This window comes from Geotrypetes seraphini, chromosome 1, assembly GCF_902459505.1.
Source record: "Geotrypetes seraphini chromosome 1, aGeoSer1.1, whole genome shotgun sequence".
Lineage (NCBI taxonomy): Eukaryota > Metazoa > Chordata > Amphibia > Gymnophiona > Dermophiidae > Geotrypetes > Geotrypetes seraphini.
Window position 1 is genome coordinate 94,798,680 of NC_047084.1, and position 20,159 is coordinate 94,818,838.

Consider the following 20,159-nt stretch of genomic DNA (forward strand, 5'->3'; position numbering starts at 1 on the left):
ATTTCAGAACCCTCAAAAAAAAATCACACCGAAATGGTAATAAGGAAAAGACATGTTTCCTGATGTCTCAAAGTGGACGCAGCTTAGACGTAAAAAATTTCTGACATTTCGGCAGTCAGTCTTGGCTTTGGGAGCAACCTTCCAACTTAGGTTTCCTTGTAAATGCTGTATTACCTATCAAACAAATAAGTATATTTTTTATGATCCAGAACAATTGCAATTTTTCTTGGAAGGTAAGGCTGCCATTAAGGCTCCCGACCCCTCTATAACTACAACCACTTAGGCCTTAATGTAATTAGCCAAAGAACCCTGTATATTTGAGGCATATGTTAATATGACCGAGTATAGTTTTTTCTTTAATTCAACTCCCCTTGATTGTGTATGGTTTCACTCTCTCCTAATGTGGACTATGATCATTGTACTGGAATTTATGATTTGATAATAATTTCTTGAGTATATTTAGTTGCCTGTATCAAAGTGTTCGTTTTTTGATCTTTGATGTGAAAATGAATAAAATAGATTTAAACAAAGGAAAAGACATGAAAAATAATGACATGAAAATCCCCACCAACAAAGCAAAACTCAAATGAAATAAAAATCACTCCTCGACATAGCTGACTAGAAGAACGATCAGTTGTGCTGTAGCGGCAGCCAATCAAATGGATTGCCAGTCAATAATCGCTTGAACGTTCTTATACTCCCATTTGTAAGTTTACGGAATCATTTTCTTGCTGAGAACTGCCAATGACTTCTGCTTTTCTGTTGATAAATTAGTTTTCAGTTCACTGGCAGAAGCCCAACGTGTCTGGAAGCCAAACGCAGTGGCATAATGTTATTCAGCAGTTCTTTTTGCCAAAGATTTACTGAAACTCATTCCTGAATGCTTAAAGGAACGTTATCTGTGCCAGATCGTATCTGGTACTCATGGTACTGAAGAAAACCACTGTTGGGGTGCCAGTGAACGCATCCTACAGCTGAATATCACCAGCAAGATGGATTTCTGTCTGTTTCAGTGTAATTGTCAGTGGTATGTATGTGCAATAAGGGGATAATTCTCAAAATGGTTCCAATATTTAGGTGCCAAGTACATGTATAAATAGCCAGAATGCTGGCACATACCTGCAGAAATCACAATATTTCATTTATGAATTATTCTATAAAACAGCATCTAAATACAATGGTGCACAGCTATATGCTCTAGCGTATGAAGTGTGTGTGTTTGGGGGGGGGGGTTCCTGTTCCAGGTAAAAACAGTAGGGGGGGGGGGAGTGCATAGCATATCCATAGGGCTGCAGTTGAAAGCGCACAACTGTCAGCATTGCCAGCCCTGCCCCCTCTGACATTGATTTCCTGTTCCGGGCCAGGGGGACCAGCAGAGCTTACGCCCCTGTAACTGCTCAATGCACCCCTTCCCACTACCTGGAGGAGGGGGGGGTGCTCTACCCCCAACTGGCACTAAGCTAGGTACACCATTGACTATATGCAAATGGTTTAGCAATTTAGGAATGACTATACCAACTCTATGGCATGAAAGCGATATTCATCTAGTATATTACGATTAGCATATGCTGACTAAACCTAACACTAGAGGCGGTAAATGCTCCCACTTTATATTAACATTTTGCAGGTACCATACCTGGTTCAGCGGATAGTCTCGGGGCTCAAGGATCTCTCATACGAAGAGAGGCTGAACAAATTGCGGCTCTACTCTCTCGAGGAACATGGGGAGAGGGGAGACATGATTGAGACATTTAAATACATCACCAGACGTATCGAGGTGGAAGAAGATATTTTCCTTCTCCAAGGACCCTCAGCCACAAGAGGGCATCCGCTTAAACTCAGAGGCGGGAAATTTCATGATGACACCAGAAAGTATTTCTTCACCGAAAGAGTGGTTGATCATTGGAACAAGCTTCTGATACAGGTAATCGAGGCCAACAGCATGCCAGATTTTAAGGGTAAATGGGATGCCCAGTGGGATCCCTAAGAGGGTGGAGTTAAGGATGGGTCATTAGGAGCGGGATCTCCAGGAGAGCAGACTAGGGGGGTGGGTCTGTGGAGTGGGCAGACTTGATGGGCTATGGCTCTTATCTGCCGTCATTTTTCTATGTTTCTATACGCTAATGGATCATTAGCACACGGTCTAAAGAAAAAAGAGAGAGAGAATGGTTTTAAAAAGTGCCACATTGAATCTGGGCTTAGTGAGCAGGAACATCCTGCGTTAAAATATGCTAAGCCTGGATGCAACGAAGCTAGTGAAAGGTATGGAGAACCTGGACTACGAGGAACGACTTAGGAGACTGGGGTTGTTCTCCCTTAAGAAGAGGAGACTGCGAGGGGATCTGATCGAGACTTTCAAAATACTGAAAGGATTCGACCAAATGGAGCAGGGAAAGCAGTTATTTACAATGTCCAATGTGACATGGACAGGAGGACATAGACTGAAGCTGAGGGGGGGACAGGTCCAGGACGAATATCAGGAAGTTCTGTTTCACGCAGCGAGTGGTGGACACCTGGAATGCTCTCCCAGAGGAAGTAATTGCAGAATCCACCTGTTCTAGGATTTAAGGATAAACTAGATGTACATCTCCTTAAGAGTGGCATAGAATGATACGAGTAAGGGTAAATTAGATGCACATCTCCCTTGAGAAGCATACAGTGATATGGGGACTAAAACTATGCCTGGCGGGGCCTCCGCGTGTGCGGATCACTGGATTTGATGGACCCAGGGTCTGATCCGGAGATGGCAATTCTTATGTTCTTATATTCTTAATGTCCTTTAGTAAAAAGACTGCTAACCCCAACTTCTACGAAACTGCATTAGCAGTTTCTAGCACGGGGAGCTGCGCTGAATGGCCCGCACAGCTCCTGACACTCACAGAAACTCAATGAGCGTCGGGAGCAGCGCGGGCCATTCAGCGCTGCTCTCTGTGCTCTCTCTGCACTAAAAGCCGCTAGCACAGTTTCGTAGGAGAGGGGGTAAGTTTCTACCTGAGGCAATAGAGGGCCAGGTAACTTGCCCAAGATCACAAAGAGCAGCGGTGGGATTTGATCTTTGGCTTTCCTGGTTCTGAGTCCACTTCTTTAACCACCCCACCCCACCCCCACCTTTTACAAAACTGTAGCGCTGTTTTTAGCGCCTGTCGCGCTAAACAGCTCCGACGCTCATAGGAATTACCGCCGCTAAGAACTGTGCTTCAGTTTTGTAAAGTGTGTGTGCGTGTGTGTGGGGGGGGGGGGGGAGGATGTTAAATTAGGCTCCTCCGCACCTAAGTAAGCATTTTCCTTAAGATGTTTAAAGTTAAATGGTGGCCACACTGCTGAATAATTTCTTTCTTATGACCAAACTCTACAAATACAATCCACAAGAGAAAGGAAAAAGCAACCCCAAGTAAAGTCAACCAAAACAGAGAAGCAAGTGGGGAAGGGACTGTTCACATCAGCCTCGGGAACAATTAAGGGTTATTAAAAATAATCATCCATTAAACATATCACATATATCAGGGTCTCAAAGTCCCTCCTTGAGGGCCGCAATCCAGTTGGGTTTTCAGGATTTCCCCAATGAATATGCATGAGATCTATGTGCATGCACTGCTTTCAATGCATATTCATTGGGGAAATCTTGAAAACCCGACTGGATTGCGGCCCTCAAGGAGGGACTTTGAGATCCCTGACATATATGAATGCAAGCATAATATAAAGTCCTTTCCTTTAGTCGTTGGACTCTACAAATAGTCACCAAACAGCGGTCAGAGGGTACAAAATAGTCTATGAAAGTGATTAAAGTGACAGGGGCCTTTTTTTAACCAAACAGTAGTAGTAGAATTGGCCTTAGCGCATCCTTACATGGGTTATTCCTAGGGTTGCCAGATTTTCCAATCAGAAAATCCAAATCCCTAGACCCGCCTCCCAGGCACGCCCAGTTTCACCCATCTCCACCCTGCCCAGTGTGATTTGAAGAGGCTTTTCAAAAACCGGACAAAGTGCCGGGTTTTGAAAAGCCATCCAGACCCCCGGAAATCTGGGCGTCTGGTAATCCTAGTTATTCCTGCACACTAAGGCCATTTATACTGCTCAGAAAAAAAGGCCATTTTTTTTTCTATTTTTCTTAATAATAGGCATTTGCTAATTTTCCCATTATATAGGCATTAAGGCCCTGATTCTATAAATGGTGCCCAACATTATACGCCTACATCAATGTGCTTAGCCGATGTAGCACATTGGGTGAATCTCGAAAGTTTAAAGAGATTTGGGGTCCATTAGATTCTTATGTCAAACACCTTTAAAGTTTAGGATTTTTTTTTTTTTTTAGAAATTCAGAAACAATATGACAGATTAAGTTATAACTTTTGGTGGAATTCGGTATGCCAAATATATAAAATGGAGCGCACAACAGCAACACAGAAAGGTTATTTTGGTAAATTTCTGAAGATTTGGAGACCATTAGCAGATTTTTGTAATGATTAATAACATTTTCCCATAATAAGAGATTTGTTAAATGGGGATGTGGGTGGGTATTATTTTATTTACCTTACAATATGTATGAATTAATTAATGCATTTTGAAGTATTAGGTTACAGTTTCTGAAATAGGAAGGGAGGGCTTGGGGGGGGGGTTATTTTATTTATATTTGTCATACATATTAAATGATTTACATATTATCTAAAACATTATAAAAATATGAATATAAATATGATATATTGTACTTAAAGTATTCATGATGGAAAATCAAGTGTGTGTTTATAAGATTATATGTATTTTTATGATACACTTGTTGTAATATGAAAAAATGAATAAAGAAATTAAAATAAAAAAATAAAGTTTAGGATATAATATGGATCCTGGAACCTACCAGATTTGAGATATTTCAATTACTCTTCATACACATGGGAGGGAGGGAAGGGTTGAAGGGGAGGGTTGTTTCATGTTTTCATGCATAGTATGTAAGTGCTTTTTGATGGTATTACTATTTATGAAAACTGTTGCACTTTGTATAAGCTGCTTTTACAAAATCAATAAACAGTTCTAAAAATGGAATTTATTCAGGTACTCAAGCAGCATTTTTCCCTGGCGGTCTCTAAGGTACCTGGGGCAACAGGGGGATTAAGTGACTTGCCCAAGGTCACAAGCAGCAGTGTGGGATTTGAACCCACAATCTCTGGGTGCTGAGGCTGTAGCTTTAACCACTGCGCCACACTCTCCCCCGCTTTGAATAATGTTTTGCTTAATTGTGAGAACTAATGGAGAGCGCATTTTTGCAGTATTGGACTTTGAATGCTTTTAAGTCTCGTTTGCATGAACGTAGTATACTATCCTATTTTTCATGGCATTCCATCTTCATTTTATTGATGTATTTTACTGTAAACCGCTTTGAATTGTGCTGCAACCTAGGCGGTATGTCAAGTTTAATAAATGACAAGGGGATTCACGCGCTAATCCTGCGCACATTGATTGGTGCGCAGCGATGTACCTGCATTAATTGACTGGAGCAGAATACGCCTACTCTCTGTGGCTAGAAATGCCGCCCAGCGCTACGAAATATGGAAGCATGGGCTGATTCCCAAACTACCGTAAGACACCTGAGCGCACTCCCATGATAAGACTTTTTTAACCCGCAATAAGCGCATGTTAGTGCTTACCGCAACTTACCCCCCTCTTCTACGAAACTGCAATAGTTCCTATGAGCGTCGGGAGCAGCGCGGGCTCACCGTGCTACAAACTGCTAGCGCAGTTTAATAGAAGGGGGGGGGGGTTAGTAAAAAGGGCCCCCTTAATGTGACACGTTTGGGGAAATTTCAGCTTAGCTTCTGGGAGCTCAGGACGAAAGTACATTTCAATCTTCTAGGAACGCATTGCAGTGCCACAGATGTGGCTCAAATTCACACAGATTGTTGACAGTTTAGAAGAGCTGGCAGCGGGCCGAATTCATTTGTAAGCGTTACAAAGGCTTTAATATCATGAAGAATAAAAATTATACTTTTTTATTCCTAGCTGAAGTGTATTTAACCAAAAGTTATACACTTGCAGCATTATTTATTTTTTTTTTTACTCTGACCCATTTTCCCCACAGTTTTCAGCCTCTAACCCTGGACAGCTTATGCACACAGCGCACAGAAACCTCAAAATGACTTCAAGGGCAAGAAGGCAATCTCCTCTGAGATGACCTCTGGCTGCTGCTGTGTGGGTCACCACAATGGCACCATCCACTTTACCTCCAACTCTGCGGTATGCCCAAGCCTCCGCTGACCCATCGGACAACCGCATTGAACCCAAGCACTGTCAACTGAGCCTTGAGTTCATCTTTGGCTGCTTTTCTGGTCACTTTGCCTGCCAGTCAGATTTTAACCATTGAGCTCAGTAGGTGTCAAATTCATTCGAGATGATGGCATGAGACACATCAAACGGGCCTGCATTAATATGGCAGAGAAGTCCAAAGCCGTTGCTCTCTTTAGCGTATATTTTGTTTTGCTCAAGCTTAAATAAACCAAAATGTTTTTAATTCACAGGAGCGTTTGTCGTTCAGCCACAGAGAGATACCAGCAGATTTATTTTGACCTTGTCTTTATTTCCTGAAAAGGCCCATGTTATGCACTTCATCCTTTCTTTTCTCAATGGTCGGACACATAATCCAAAAATATTAATATTAAAAATGAGGGTGGCATGTTTTGATGAGAAGAGGAATTCGAGAAAAACAACTTCGTCTGTCAAGTTAAGCACAGTTAAAACATATTTTGACTTCAACCAAAATATTTTTCAACCTGAGGAGAAAAAAACTGGATCCCCCTCCCCCTTGCAAATCCTGTCCTGTAATTTATATTTGTCTAGTGCATCTAACATTTCTTTATTTAGATTCCAAAAATGGAGATAATTTATTCCAAATGTTTCAAGGGTCAACAAGGACTGGCTTTCATTCTTTTTAAAGCTGGAAAAAAAAAAAACACTCTGAAACCCTTAAGATTTAATGGGGCGGACAGAAAAGGGATGGAGGAGCAAAATAATAATTAAAAAAAACATTTATGATATATTAGTTTATAATGTCACATTTATGGTCTCTTGGATTGCTCTGGTGTCCAGAGGAAATTTACCATTTTCCAACAGCTTGTTTAAGTTGGCAAGCTATTCCACATTTTATAAAAATAATATTATGTGCAGGTTTTAGTAAAAAATAAAAATAAAATGCCAGAAAAAATATATTAATATATACATACATCATATATAATTAACTCCCTCCTTTACAAAACCGCACTAGTGTTTTTGGCGCCAGCCACGATGGTAAGACCTCTGATGCTCATAGGAAGTCTATTTTTAATTGGGTGGTAAAAAAAAAAATAAGGTACTGAAAACCAGAAGGCAGTCAGGTTGACAAATAGTCAATTCTCAAAAAAACAATCTGAGGTTATAGCTGCATTATAGTCAACATACAGGTCCCCTTTTATCAAGCTGCATTAGGGGTTTTTTTTCTTATTAGACACTGTGATTAAAGCTCCGATGCTCATAGGAATTCTGTGAGCATCGGAGTATTTACCACTGCGGCCTGTGCTAAAAAATTCTTGGGATTCCGGAATCTTGCTGTTCTTTAGGATTCTGAATGGAATGTTGCTACTCTTTGGGGTTCCGGAATCTTTTGTTACTCTTTGGGATTCCAGAATCTTGCTGTTCTTTAGGATTCTGAATGGAATGTTGCTACTCTTTGGGGTTCCGGAATCTTTTGTTACTCTTTGGGATTCCAGAATCTTGCTGTTCTTTAGGATTCTGAATGGAATGTTGCTACTCTTTGGGTTTTGGCCAGGTACCAGTGACCTGGATTGGCCACCGTGAAAACGGACTACTGGGCTTGATGGACCATTGGTCTGACCCAGTAAGGCTATTCTTATGTTCTTATGTCTAGCTAACTCTTGATAGACAGTATATCAAATGATAAATAAACTTGAAAACTTGGAATCAACAAGACAAGCTACTTTCTGAGAACAAAAATATGCTAGGGATCAACTCTTTCTCTTACTTTCTTTAATATTTTTCTTTCTCCTCTCCTGACCAGGCTCCAATCACTAGATTTTACAACATTTGTCTATGCCAGTGGTCTCAAACTCAAACCCTTTGCAGGGCCACATTTTGGATTTGTAGGTACTTGGAGGGCCGCAGAAAAAAATAGTTAATGTCTTATTAAAGAAATGACAATTTTGCATGAGGTTAAACTCTTTATAGTTTATAAAACTTTCCTTTAACAGTTAAAAGGAAAGATATATAAACTATAAAGAGTTTTACCTTATGCAAAATTGTCATTTCTTTAATAAGACATTAACTATTTTTTCTGCGGCCCTTCAAGAACTCTATTTTTTCTGCAGCACTCACATTTAAAGTTTAATATCTTTTCTTTCTCAAAACTGGCACATTTCAATCACTAAATTGAAAATAAAATCATTTTCCTACCTTTGTTTGGTAATTTCATCAGTCTCTGGTTGCACTTTATTCTTCTGACTGTGCATCCAATATTTCTTCCCTTCTTTCAGCCTCCTGTATGCTTCCTCTCCTCCAGACCTCATTCCCTCCCCCAACTTTTTCTTTCTTTCTCTGTCTGTCTTTCTCTGATTCCGTGTCCCATTTTTTGCTTTGTTTCTGGCTCCCTGTCCCCCCCCCCTTCTTTCTTTCTTCCTTCCTGCCCTCCCCCATGCCACCGCCGACGGGGAATAGGCTGCTGCTGCTACTGCCATCGTGAACAGGCCGAGATCTCCACACTTCTATTCTCCACGGGGCCGACCAACTCTCGCCGCCCGACGTCAATTCTAACGTCGGAAAGGATGTTCCGGGCAGCCAGGCAGCGATTGGCTAACCAGAACATCCTCTCGACGTCAGAATTGACGTCGTACGGCGAGAGAAGCAGGGAGATCAAAGAACACGGTGCCGGCCTGTTCCCCTTTGGCAGCGGTGAGAAGGGAAGGGAAGCAGGTTGGACACCACTGCTCTAGACGAGCCGCATTCTAGGGAGAACAGTGGAGGGTGGCCAGCTGTGCGGACTGCCCCCCCCTTGGTACGCCACTGGAGCAGCAGCGTGTCTGACCGGCTCATTCCATTCAAAGCCGCGGGTGGCGGCTCCTTGCGAGATCCGCGCCTGCGTCTGAATCCTCTCTGATGTTGTGATATCAGAGAGGCTTCCGATGCAGGACGAAACTGTTTCTAAAATCTACAATGTATTCGTTTGATATGCTCTTTACTTCAAATTTCCACTATAAATGTTTCGATCCATGCTCTTGTCATTAATCGATTGGACTATTGCAATTCACTGTATAATGGTATACAAGTAAAAGAACTCAAAAGTCTTCAGCTGATTCAAAATACAGCTATAAAACGTATAACAGGTCATTAAAATATGATTGTGTTACACCTTTGCTTAAATCAGCTTATTGATTACCAATATCACGCCGAATTACTTACAAAATTCCATTATTAGTATTCAAAATTCATTCCACATACACCCCATTATTTCTCAGTAAAATTTTAACACCCTATACTCCCTCTCGAACTCTAAGGCCTCCTTTTACGAAACTGCGATAGCAGTTTCTAGCGCGGGGAGCCATGCTGAATGGCTCGCGCTGCTCCCCATGCTCATTGAGTTCCTATGAGTGTCGGAAGCAGCACGGGCCATTCAGCATGGCTCCCTGCACTAGAAACCTCTATCGCAGTTTCGTAAAAGAGGGGATAAGATTACTAAATCAAAATTGTTTAGTAGTTCCTACTCTTTGGGAAATATTTCTTGACTCCATACTTAATTCAGTTTTTTTCCATTCAGGGTCCCGAATTATGGAACGCTTTTCCAAGTCATCTCAGACTTCAGACTTCTCTCAATACTTTTAAGAAAGACCTCATAACTGTATTATTTTCTATTACTTTTTCATAAGTATCGGTTTTTATAATCTGTATTATCATTCACACCAGATGAAGCATAGACCGTTCCCAGACCTCATGTGTTACCCTCCCTCTTACTTTCCTATCGTGTTTTCCTGAAAATAAGACCTACCCCGAAAATAAGCCCTAGCATGATTTTCGGGGTAGGTCTTAATATAAGCCCTACCCCTGAAAATAAGCCCTAGTTGCCAACAGCAGCGCTTCCCCCACACCCCGTCGCATGCCCTCTGCCCCCCATCATGCGTCCCCGCCAACCCTTCCATTTCTCCCTCCCATCCGAACCCCAACTGCCAAAATACCTGGTAACGAATGGTAGTGTCTGCAGCACAAGCTACATCGTGGCCTGCCTTTCTTATGCCTGGCCATTCGGTGCTGCGTTGCTGATGACATCACCAGTGAAGCGGCAGAGGAACCCCTGGACGTGAGAAGGGCAGGCCGCAATGCAGCCTGTGCTGCCGACGCTGCCGTTTGTTTCCAGGTATTTCAGCTTGCGGTCGGGGTTTGGATGGGAGGGAGAGATGAAAGGGTCAGCAGGGTAGTGCAAGGTGCATAGCAGCGGGGGGGGGGGAATGGAAGGGACAGAAAGATGCTGCACAGCAGGATGGAAGGAAGGGAGGGATAGAAGCTTCAAGGGTTCTTCCGCACAAGGGATGGAAGAGAGGGAAGGATAGAAGCTGCAATGGTTCTGCTGCACAGGGGGATGGGAGGGAGGGAGGGATAGGAAGATACTGCACAAGGGGATGGGTGAGAGGGGAGGAAAGATGCTGCACATATGGGGGAAAGAAAGGACCTTCTGATGAAGGGGCATTTGAAAAAGTAGGCATCTGGAAAGATTGGAAGAGAGCATCCACCAACGGAGAGATTGCTTCAAAGAAGAAGTGACTGTGATGTGTCGAGAAAGAGGATCGCAAACCTGCGTCCATTGAGATGCCAGGGTCCACTGAGGAATTCTGAAGTGAAGTCTGGCAAAAGGAGTCACATGTACTGTGGAGGCCATGTGACCCAGAAGTACCATCATGTGTCTCGCTGAGATGGAAGAGCGGGAAGACACTGTGTGACAGAGTTGAAGAAGAGCTTTCAGACGTTGTTGTGGAAGAAATTCTCTGAGTTGGATAGTGTCCTGAACAGCTCCAATGAATTGTAGATTCTGTGAGGGCTGAAGTTGAGATTTGGGAAAGTTGATTTCGAATCCCAAACTTTGTAGGAACCAGGTAGTCTGTTGGGTCACTACAATAACCCCTTGAGATGTGGAATCTTTGATGAGCCAGTCGTCGAGATAAGGAAATACCTGAAGTCCATGATTTCTTAGAGCTGCTGCTACCACTACCAGGCACTTGGTGAACACTCTGGGAGATGAGGCCATGCCGAAGAGTAGTACTCTGTATTGATAATTCAGATTCCCCACCCGAAATCTGAGGTATTGACGGGAGGCCGGATGAATGGGAATATGAATGTAGGCCTCCTTGAGATCCAGAGATCCAGTCATTCTGCTCGAGAAGGGGATAAAGGGATGCCATGGACAACATTCAAAACTTTTCTTTGACTAGAAATTTGTTGAGAGCCCTGAGATCCAAAATGGGTTGCAGATCGCCCGTCTTCTTCGGAACAAGGAAGTAACGGGAGTAAAAACCCCTGTTCTGCTGTTCCAAGGGAACTAGTTCGATGGCATGGAGATGAAGCAGAGCATGAGCTTTCTGAAGAAGAAGGGCAGTCTGGGATGGATTGGAAGGATACTCTCTTGGAGGAAGCTCTGGTGGAACCTGAGTGAAATGGAGAGAGTATCCTTCCCTGATAATGGTAAGCACCCAGAGGTCGGATGCAATTAACGTCCATCGGTTGTAAAAATGATGGGGATGACCTCCTATAGGGGGAAAAAGAGACAGAGACAGAATGGTGGAGGTTATGCTCTGTTGTAAACAGTCAAAAAGGCTGAGAAGCCTTAGGTGCAGCAGAAGGTTGGGATTTCTGTTGCTTCTGAGGTTGCTGTTTTTTCAGAGGAGGGCGAGTATAAGGAGCCGACTTTGGATCAAAACGCCTTTGATAGATAATAGCAGGGCATGCAGGCTTGGCAGGAGCTGGCTTTGGTTTAGGTTTGACTATTGAAGCAAATTATTTTTCATGGTCAGATAATTTTTTGGTGGCTGCCTCAATGGATTCATCAAAGAGGTCGTTGCCCTGACAAGGAAGGTTAGCTAAGCGGTCTTGAAGGTTAGAGTCCATATCAATGGTACGAAGCCAGGCAAGACGACGCATAGCTATAGAGCAAGCAGCCGCTCGGGCAGATAACTCAAAGGCACCGTAAGATGATTGGAGAAGATGGAGACTTAATCGAGAGAAAGAAGCAATGACTTCTTGAAACTCAAAATGCATTTGGTTAGCCAAATAAGCCAAAAACTTTGGTAGAAGAGAAAGAAGAAATTCAAAATAAGTTATGAAATAAAAATTATAATTGAGGACTTTAGAGGACATCATAGCATTCTGATAGATGCGACGTCCAAATTTGTCCATAGTTTTCCCCTCCCTTCCAGGAGGAACTGTGGCTTAGACCTTGGAAGGATGGGATCTCTTCAATGAGGATTCAACAAGCAGGGATTGATGAGATAATTGTGAGTTGTCAAACCCTTTGCGATGCACAGTTTTATACCTAGAGTCCAATTTTCCTGGAACTGCTGGTATGGAAAAAGGAGTCTCCATGCATCGAACAAAAGTCTGATTCAAAAGCTTATGAAGTGGAAGCTTAAGATACTCTGCCGGAGGTTGAGGAAGATGCATGACTTCTATATATTCCTTACAATATTTGGAGCCAGTATCCAATTGAACATCCAAGTCTACAGCCATCTGTCGCAGGAAAGACGAGAAATATAGCTGATCTGCCAATGCTTTGCCTCGAGAAGGACTCGAGGATGTCGAGGCAGCTTGTGTCGAAGAAGAAGCTTCGGCATGGAAAAAGGCATCAAAGGAACCTGGTGACTTGGACGAGGCAATCGAGACCGGGATATCCTCGAGGCCCGGCATCGGAGACCTCGAATGAGGTGTCGGTGGTCTGGTCGAAGTTGGAGTAGATCGAGGCTTCGAGGAAGATGGTCTATCCTGAGAAAAACGATGCCTGGAAGAATGTCTCGATGAAGGCCTCGAATGGTGGTGAGGACTGTGTCTGGAACCAGATCTCGAGGATCGAGGAGATTTTGCCTCAGAGACGTAAGCAGCCGATGCCGGTGTATGAATAGGACTAGAGGCTGTAGATCCAGAGGCTTGGTGGAGGAACCTCAATGTACTCTCAAAGACTCTGCTCCTTGTTTAGAGTGCGAGGATTCTCGGTGATGCACTCGCAAAGAATCTGCTCCTTGCTTTTCGTGCTTGGATGGCAGACCAGACACTCGCAGAGATTCTGCTCCCTGCAAAGAGTGTGGAAGCTTAGACTGGGTCATAGGAAGCGGCTCGACCTCGAGGGAGTCTGCTGAATGCCCAGGCTGGATAAGAGGAAGCAGTTTAGGTCCCATGTTAGTAAGGAACTGAATAAGCTGCTTCTCTAACATGGTCTGGAAAGAAGCCGGCAAGGATGGATCCGCGTCTGAAACCGGACCACCTGCTTTGGCTGGAGTTTCCTTCGAGGTAGTGTGAGTGTGTTTCGACTTAGAAGTCTAAGACACTTTAATCACCACCGGTGGAACCGACTGCTGAGCTATCTGACCTGAGGAAACAGGGGAAGATACAGCAGATGACGTCGAAGCAAGAGCCGCTGTAAACGATGAAGGTCTGATGAGGCTCGAGGTGGAAGCAGTAGGCACCGAAGGAGCCTCAATGGAAGTCGAGGCCGAAGACGCTTTCGAAGTCGAGGGATCAGTAGGAGACTCCATCTCGAAAAGCTTGCCCACCAGAATGCAACGACACTTGAAAGCACGAGGCTGAAGTGTTTGGCAAGGCAGGCATGACCTAGGATGATGTTTCGGCCCAAGGCACTTGAGGCACCGTCTGTGAGGGTCCGTGAGAGAGATCGCGCGCTGACACTTGCTACACCTCTTAAAGCCTGTAGCAGGCCGGGACATAAGCGGAAAAATAGCCGCCACAAAGTCGAAGACCTCGGGCTGCGGCCGAGCGGCCTGTCCCGTAAAACGAACGGAAGAAGAAAATTTATTATTATTTTTTTAAGTAAAATAAAATAAATAAAATAAAACAGTGATTCGTGAGGAAACAAACACAAACTGCGGTTGAAAGAAGGCAAAAAGTGAACGAAATTAAATGCAGAGAGTCAAAGACGGACTTCTCGGCTCCGCGGAAAACTGAGAACTGAGGAGACGCGGCCTGTGCTGGGCGGGAAGGCACTCGCGCACGCGCGGTGCGGGCAACTCGAAACTTCGAGTTTCTTCAAGCAAGTCTACTTGTGAGACGTCCGCATCCGGGCTCCGTCGATGACATCACCCATATGGGAGAATACCTGCCTGCTTGTCCTGGAATAAACAATGCTTTTTAAAGATACTTTTGCAGTATGACTGTCCTTTTAAGGACACCTTAATTGATCACTAGCCCAGCTTCTGTGGCAATTATAGCAATTCAGGTTAAAATTTTAATACCCCTTACCTTTTGTGTTTTCCTTAACTGTTCTTTTCTCTCAACTTATTGTAGTTCTACCCTTTTTCCTCTCGTATCAGTTTGATTTGTGAGACTTTGTAGATATCTTTACTGGATATAAATTAGCTATTAATTTTAATGTGTCTGTATTAGCCTTTTTTTTTGCTTTTTATTGTTATAAAACCGCTTTGTAATTTTAAAAAAGGCGGGATAATAAATTTTTAATAAACTTGAAACTTGAAAAGTCAAAGCCAAAAGTCATAACATGGGATTAGAACTGAACATAAGCAAGACGAAGATCGTGAACACGGGAAATGATGAAGATTTTGAGCTTGAAGGCGACTGAAATCCTTTACAACTTCTATTCTATCTCCTGGGCTCTTTTGTAAACAAAGAAGCAAGTAGCAGGGAGGAAATACTCCGCACAATAGCACTTGGTCGCTCTTCAATGAAGGCTCTCGACAAAGTATTCAAAGGCAAGGAGGTAACACTCCAAACGAAGATCAGACTTGTCCAGCAACTCATTTTCTCAGTGGTCAGTTACAGAGGCAAAAGCTGGACACTACGGAAACAAGACAGAAAGAAGATCGACTCATTTGAGCTTTGGCGCTGTACTATGTACAAATTGATTCTGGAAGAGATCAAACCGGCTATGTTACTCGAAGCCCAAATGATGAGGTTACGACTGTCTTACTTTGGTCACACCATCAGAAGAGAGAGAGATCGCTAGAGAAGGACATCATAAGAACATAAGAAGTTGCCTCCACCGGGATCAGACCAGAGGTCCATCGCGCCCAGCAGTCCGCACCCGCAGTGGCCCATCAGGTCCATGACCTGTCAAGTGTTCCCTGCCTCATCCTAAAAAACCTATCATTACTTCTATCCGTATCCCTCAATCCCCTTATCCTTCAGGAATTTATCCAAACCTTCTTTGAATCCCTGTAGTGTCTTCATGTTTGGGAAGATCAAAGAAACCAGGCGAAGAGGTCGACCTGCAACCAGATGGCTGAAAACACTGAAAACAGCCAGGAGATAATGCTGGAGGACATCTTCAGACTAGCACAAAAATGATTTCTTTTTAGATCCAAAATTCATCAAGTCACTAGCACTTGAACACAACTCGATGGCACTTAATAACAACAACACTGGCTTCAATTGTGAGCTTTAATAAGCTCACAATTGAAAAAAATAAAAATAAAATAAATTGGGTGATAGGTGCCTATCTTCCTAGGCATGATTCTATAAAAGATAGGTGCATCTCCAAACCAGGCATGTTTGGAGCCGAGAAGGACTTAGGTGCAATTCTCTAAAGCAGTGTTCTTCAACCACCGGTCCATGGACCAGTGCCAGTCCACAGAAATTTCCTGCCGGTCCACAGGGCCAGCACGTGCATCAGGCCCAAAACAGTGCAGTGTTCTTCAAGTGCCGGTCCACGGTGCGATCGATGCGGCGTTATCTTCGAGCCAGCTCCCTCTTCCTAACTGATTCAGTGCACAAAGCCACAGGCAGTGGCTCCTACGGGCATCCTGCGCCTGAACCGGAAGCCTTCTCTCTGACGTTGCAGCGTCAGAGGGAAGGCTTCCAGATGAGGCATGGGACGTGCAAGGTGCAATTAGTACTATTATGGGGGCGGGGTCTGGAGTGGAGATGGGCAGGGTCTGGCCAATGACTTAGCCCCGTGTTCTTCAACTGCCGATCCACGGTACGATCGATGCGGCGTTATCTTCGAGCCAGCTCCCTCTTCCTCACTGACTCAGTGCACAAAGCCACGGGCAGTGGCTCCTACGGGCGTCTTGCACCTGAACCGGAAGCCTTCTCTCTGACGTTGCAACGTCAGAGGGAAGGTTTCCAGATGAGGCACTGGACGTGCAAGGTGCAATTAGTACTATTATGGGGGCGGGGTCTGGGGTGGAAATTGGGTAGAGATGGGCGGGATCTGGCCCACAACTTAGCCCAGTGTTCTTCAACCGCCGGTCCACAGAATAATTCTTTTATTTCTGCCAGTCCATAGGTGTAAAAAGGTTGAAAAACACTGCTCTAAAGTACTTAGGCACCTCACAAATAAAGTGACAGACAGCTACTCAAATATAACTTGTCCCATTAACGACTCACCGGTACCGGTGTCTGTCGCTTTATTTGTGAGAAGAGCAGGCCAGAGTCCTTAATATAGCTCGATGCAAAACAGGGCTGCTGTCGGCTCTGGTTGAAGTTTTTCCTGCTTCAATTGTCCCCGGTTCGGAGGCTTTTGCGACATGACTATAAGTGGTGAAACATCTATGCACACCTGTGATTAACCATCCCAGGCAACTATGAGGATAAGGACCTGGCTACGCTATAAAGAATGATTTGATACAATATATTGATCTTGAAGAATTGAGTATATTGTCATTTTGATGGAATTTTTTTTTCTACGAGGCAAATCTCTTTCAGTGTAAAGGAAACTCTGGAATGAGGGGGGGGCATAAGATGAAGGTGAAAGTGGAAAGATTCAGATGAAGCCCCAGAAAATACTTTTTTCATGGAAAGGGTTGCGAATGGTTGGAATGGCCTCCCAGTGGAGGTGAAAAGTGTATCTGAATTCAAGACAGCTCGGGACAAGTATGTTAGATCTCTAAGGAGGGGATAATAGATGGCATGGACAGACAGACTGAATAGGTCATACGGTCCTTATCTGCCTTCATGTTTTTATGTTATGCAAGGTTCCTCGACTTAGATGTTGCTAATTCCAAGCACAACTTTGATTAAGCTTTTTTCATTTTTTTTTTTAAATTAGCTTATAATGGTGTGGTCAATTGCCACACCAATTAAACTAATTTAAACAATTAATTTGCTTGCAGATTTCAGTTAGGCATCAACAGTGTTCCCGCTAAGCTGCGCTGGCGTGCGCTGGCGCACAAAATATTACATCGCAGCGCACAAGTTTCACGTCACAGCGCACACTCGAGCGGAGGTGAGAGGAAGCGGCGGCGGTCTGCCCTGATCGCCTAAGATGCAGCAGCGGCGGCATCCCCGTAATTTACGGGGATCATGAAAGGAGCCGCCGCTGCTGCATCTTAGGCGATCAGGGCAGACCGCCGCCGCTTCCTCTCACCTCCGCTCGAGTGTGCGCTGTGACGTGAAACTTGTGCGCTGCGATGTAATATTTTGTGCGCCAGCGCACGCCAGCGCAGCTTAGCGGGAACACTGGGCATCAGTAGACTTTACCAATAAGGGCACATAACCTAAGCGCCATTTATAGAATCCCCTCCTAAAGCTCTAACTCTTTTCAATTTCCATAATGTCAACAAAAATCTTGGAAACGATAACTTCAACTTCTTGCTCACCTGTCAAACGCCCTTCAATAGTTACTCTGAATACTTTTAAAATTTGTTTTCCCGTTGATAACCATTACTGTTGACCTTAAAACTATTTATGGAAATGGGCCGAATACACTAGTTGTTAGGCGGCATTGACTCGTGTTCAAGTCCTAGCGACTTGATCAGATCGCTGAACTCGCCGATGGCCTTCCGAAGAGCAGTGAACACTTTCCTCTTCTGCTAAAAAAATGCATTCAGCAGGCAGACTCCTTTGTCCACTCCTGTTTGTAACCGCTCATGTGTCTGACCTAAGGGCTGCCGCGTGAGCGGACGGCTGGGCACGATATGAAAGGTCACTTGGACACACAAAGTCAGAGGCGTGAAGAAAGTACAAAAGATTTATTACGGTATACCGGACTCTAGTGCAGTTAATAGCCTGCCTACTAGAGTGTCAGAAACAGGAAATACACGGACTTTTATGCCCTTTTTGCAAACTAATATATGCAAAAATTATAATTTTCATTTGTTACTTCTATAACTTTCTACAATTATTATTGGTCCTAAGCTCACACTAGCAGGTCACTTATCTAACTCTTACAGTTCTAAATGTTAAATGTACAGAAGGGCAGGGTACATCATGGCTCAAACTCTTATCTATTTAGCTTACAATGTGGTAAGGCAGGGACATACATTTTAGGCAGATGAAGTCAATAGATTGTAAACTTTCTTCAGCTATGTAGGCCAGAGCAATATTTTAAACGACAGTTAACCATTTCATGACCCTACAGATGGACCACTGGTCTGACCCAGCAGTGGCAATTCTTATGTTCTTAACTTCATTGTGAATGTCTTATTGTAACCCCTTCTGAGCTTCTGGGAGGATGAGATTTAAAAAAAAAATCTAAGGGGTCCTTTTACTAACATAAGAACATAAGAAGTGCCCACCTTTGTAAAAGGACCCCTAAATCAATCAATCAATCAAGTTTTATGGCAGAATACAGAAGTAGATTGCTGGGCCTTTCATCTGCGCAGTATATATTTGACGTTGTCACCATTGTCGCATCAAACGCAATCATCTGCCTCCAACATTTCCCATCTGCTGCCACCCAGATGGGTGGTACATCGTTAGTCTGACGTCTCCACTGAAACCCGTCTACCTCGGGAGACCCTGCTGGCATGACAAGCTCATGTAGAAACATAGAAACATAGAAAGATGACGGCAGATAAGGACTACAGCCCATCAAGTCTGCCCACACCATTGACCCACCCTTATAAGTCTACTGGCCCCCTTAACTCTACTGACCTGCTCTATTAAGTCAATATCCTAGCGACCCTATTCATTGGTATGACCCTCGCAGTGATCCCACATAGGTATCTCATTTATTCTTGAAGTCTGGGATATTGCGGGCCTCGATCATCTGTACTGGAAGCTTGTTCCAATGCTCTATCACTCGTTCCGTGAAGAAGTACTTCCTGACATCTACACGAAACTTCCCTCCCCTGAGTTTGAGTGGATGTCCTCTTGTGTTCGAGGGTCCTTTGAGAAGAAAGATATCATCTTCCACCTTGACCCGTCCCGTGATGTACTTAAATGTTTCAATCATGTCTCCCCTCTCCCTACGCTCCTCGAGAGTATAGAGCTGCGTACTCTGGACAGAACCGAAAATTTCAACATGCCCGGTAAGCTCCACAGGTTGAATATCATCGGTGCCTGCATAATGCATGGCTCCACTTTAATTCTGCCCCCAGACACCTCGGCATTAACCAGATAAGTGCTGTGATGGTCGGAGCAAATATTCAGCGGCACTGTCCAGTTAAGGACTACTGAATCTCTACTCCCGAGTCCCAACCCACTTGGTGCAATTTAACTGGGCAGGATTCTTTCTTGTCTGGTTGAATTGTTTTGAAAATTACCACTGCTATTTTGTTTGGCATGCCCATTCAAAGTATTAAATCGGGATTGCCCAACCTTTTTTTTACATTCACATCTTTTTCTTTGAGCTTTTTTTTCCCTGTAACTGAAGAATGACAGATTCTTGGGGCAGATTCAGAGAGCAGTTTTGTAAAAGATAGCAAGGGAGATATTCCCCTTATTAAATATGTTTTCTTAGGCAAATGCAGCTGCGTGGACTGGGTGAGATAAGTTGTTCTAATGTTACATTACGGGGTGCGATTCAACAGCAATAAACACTTCAGACTTGTATTGTTTCTTCATAGTAGACTTTTTACTGCATTATTCATTGACACGATGACACATCTTATTACCCAGAAACATAGTATCACCTTTTCTCATTATTGACACCTGCGATCTTACACGAAGGAATAATATACTCCAACTACTTGTCAGTGGAAAATTAGCACAAGAAACACTGCTTAGAATGCTAACGTGTC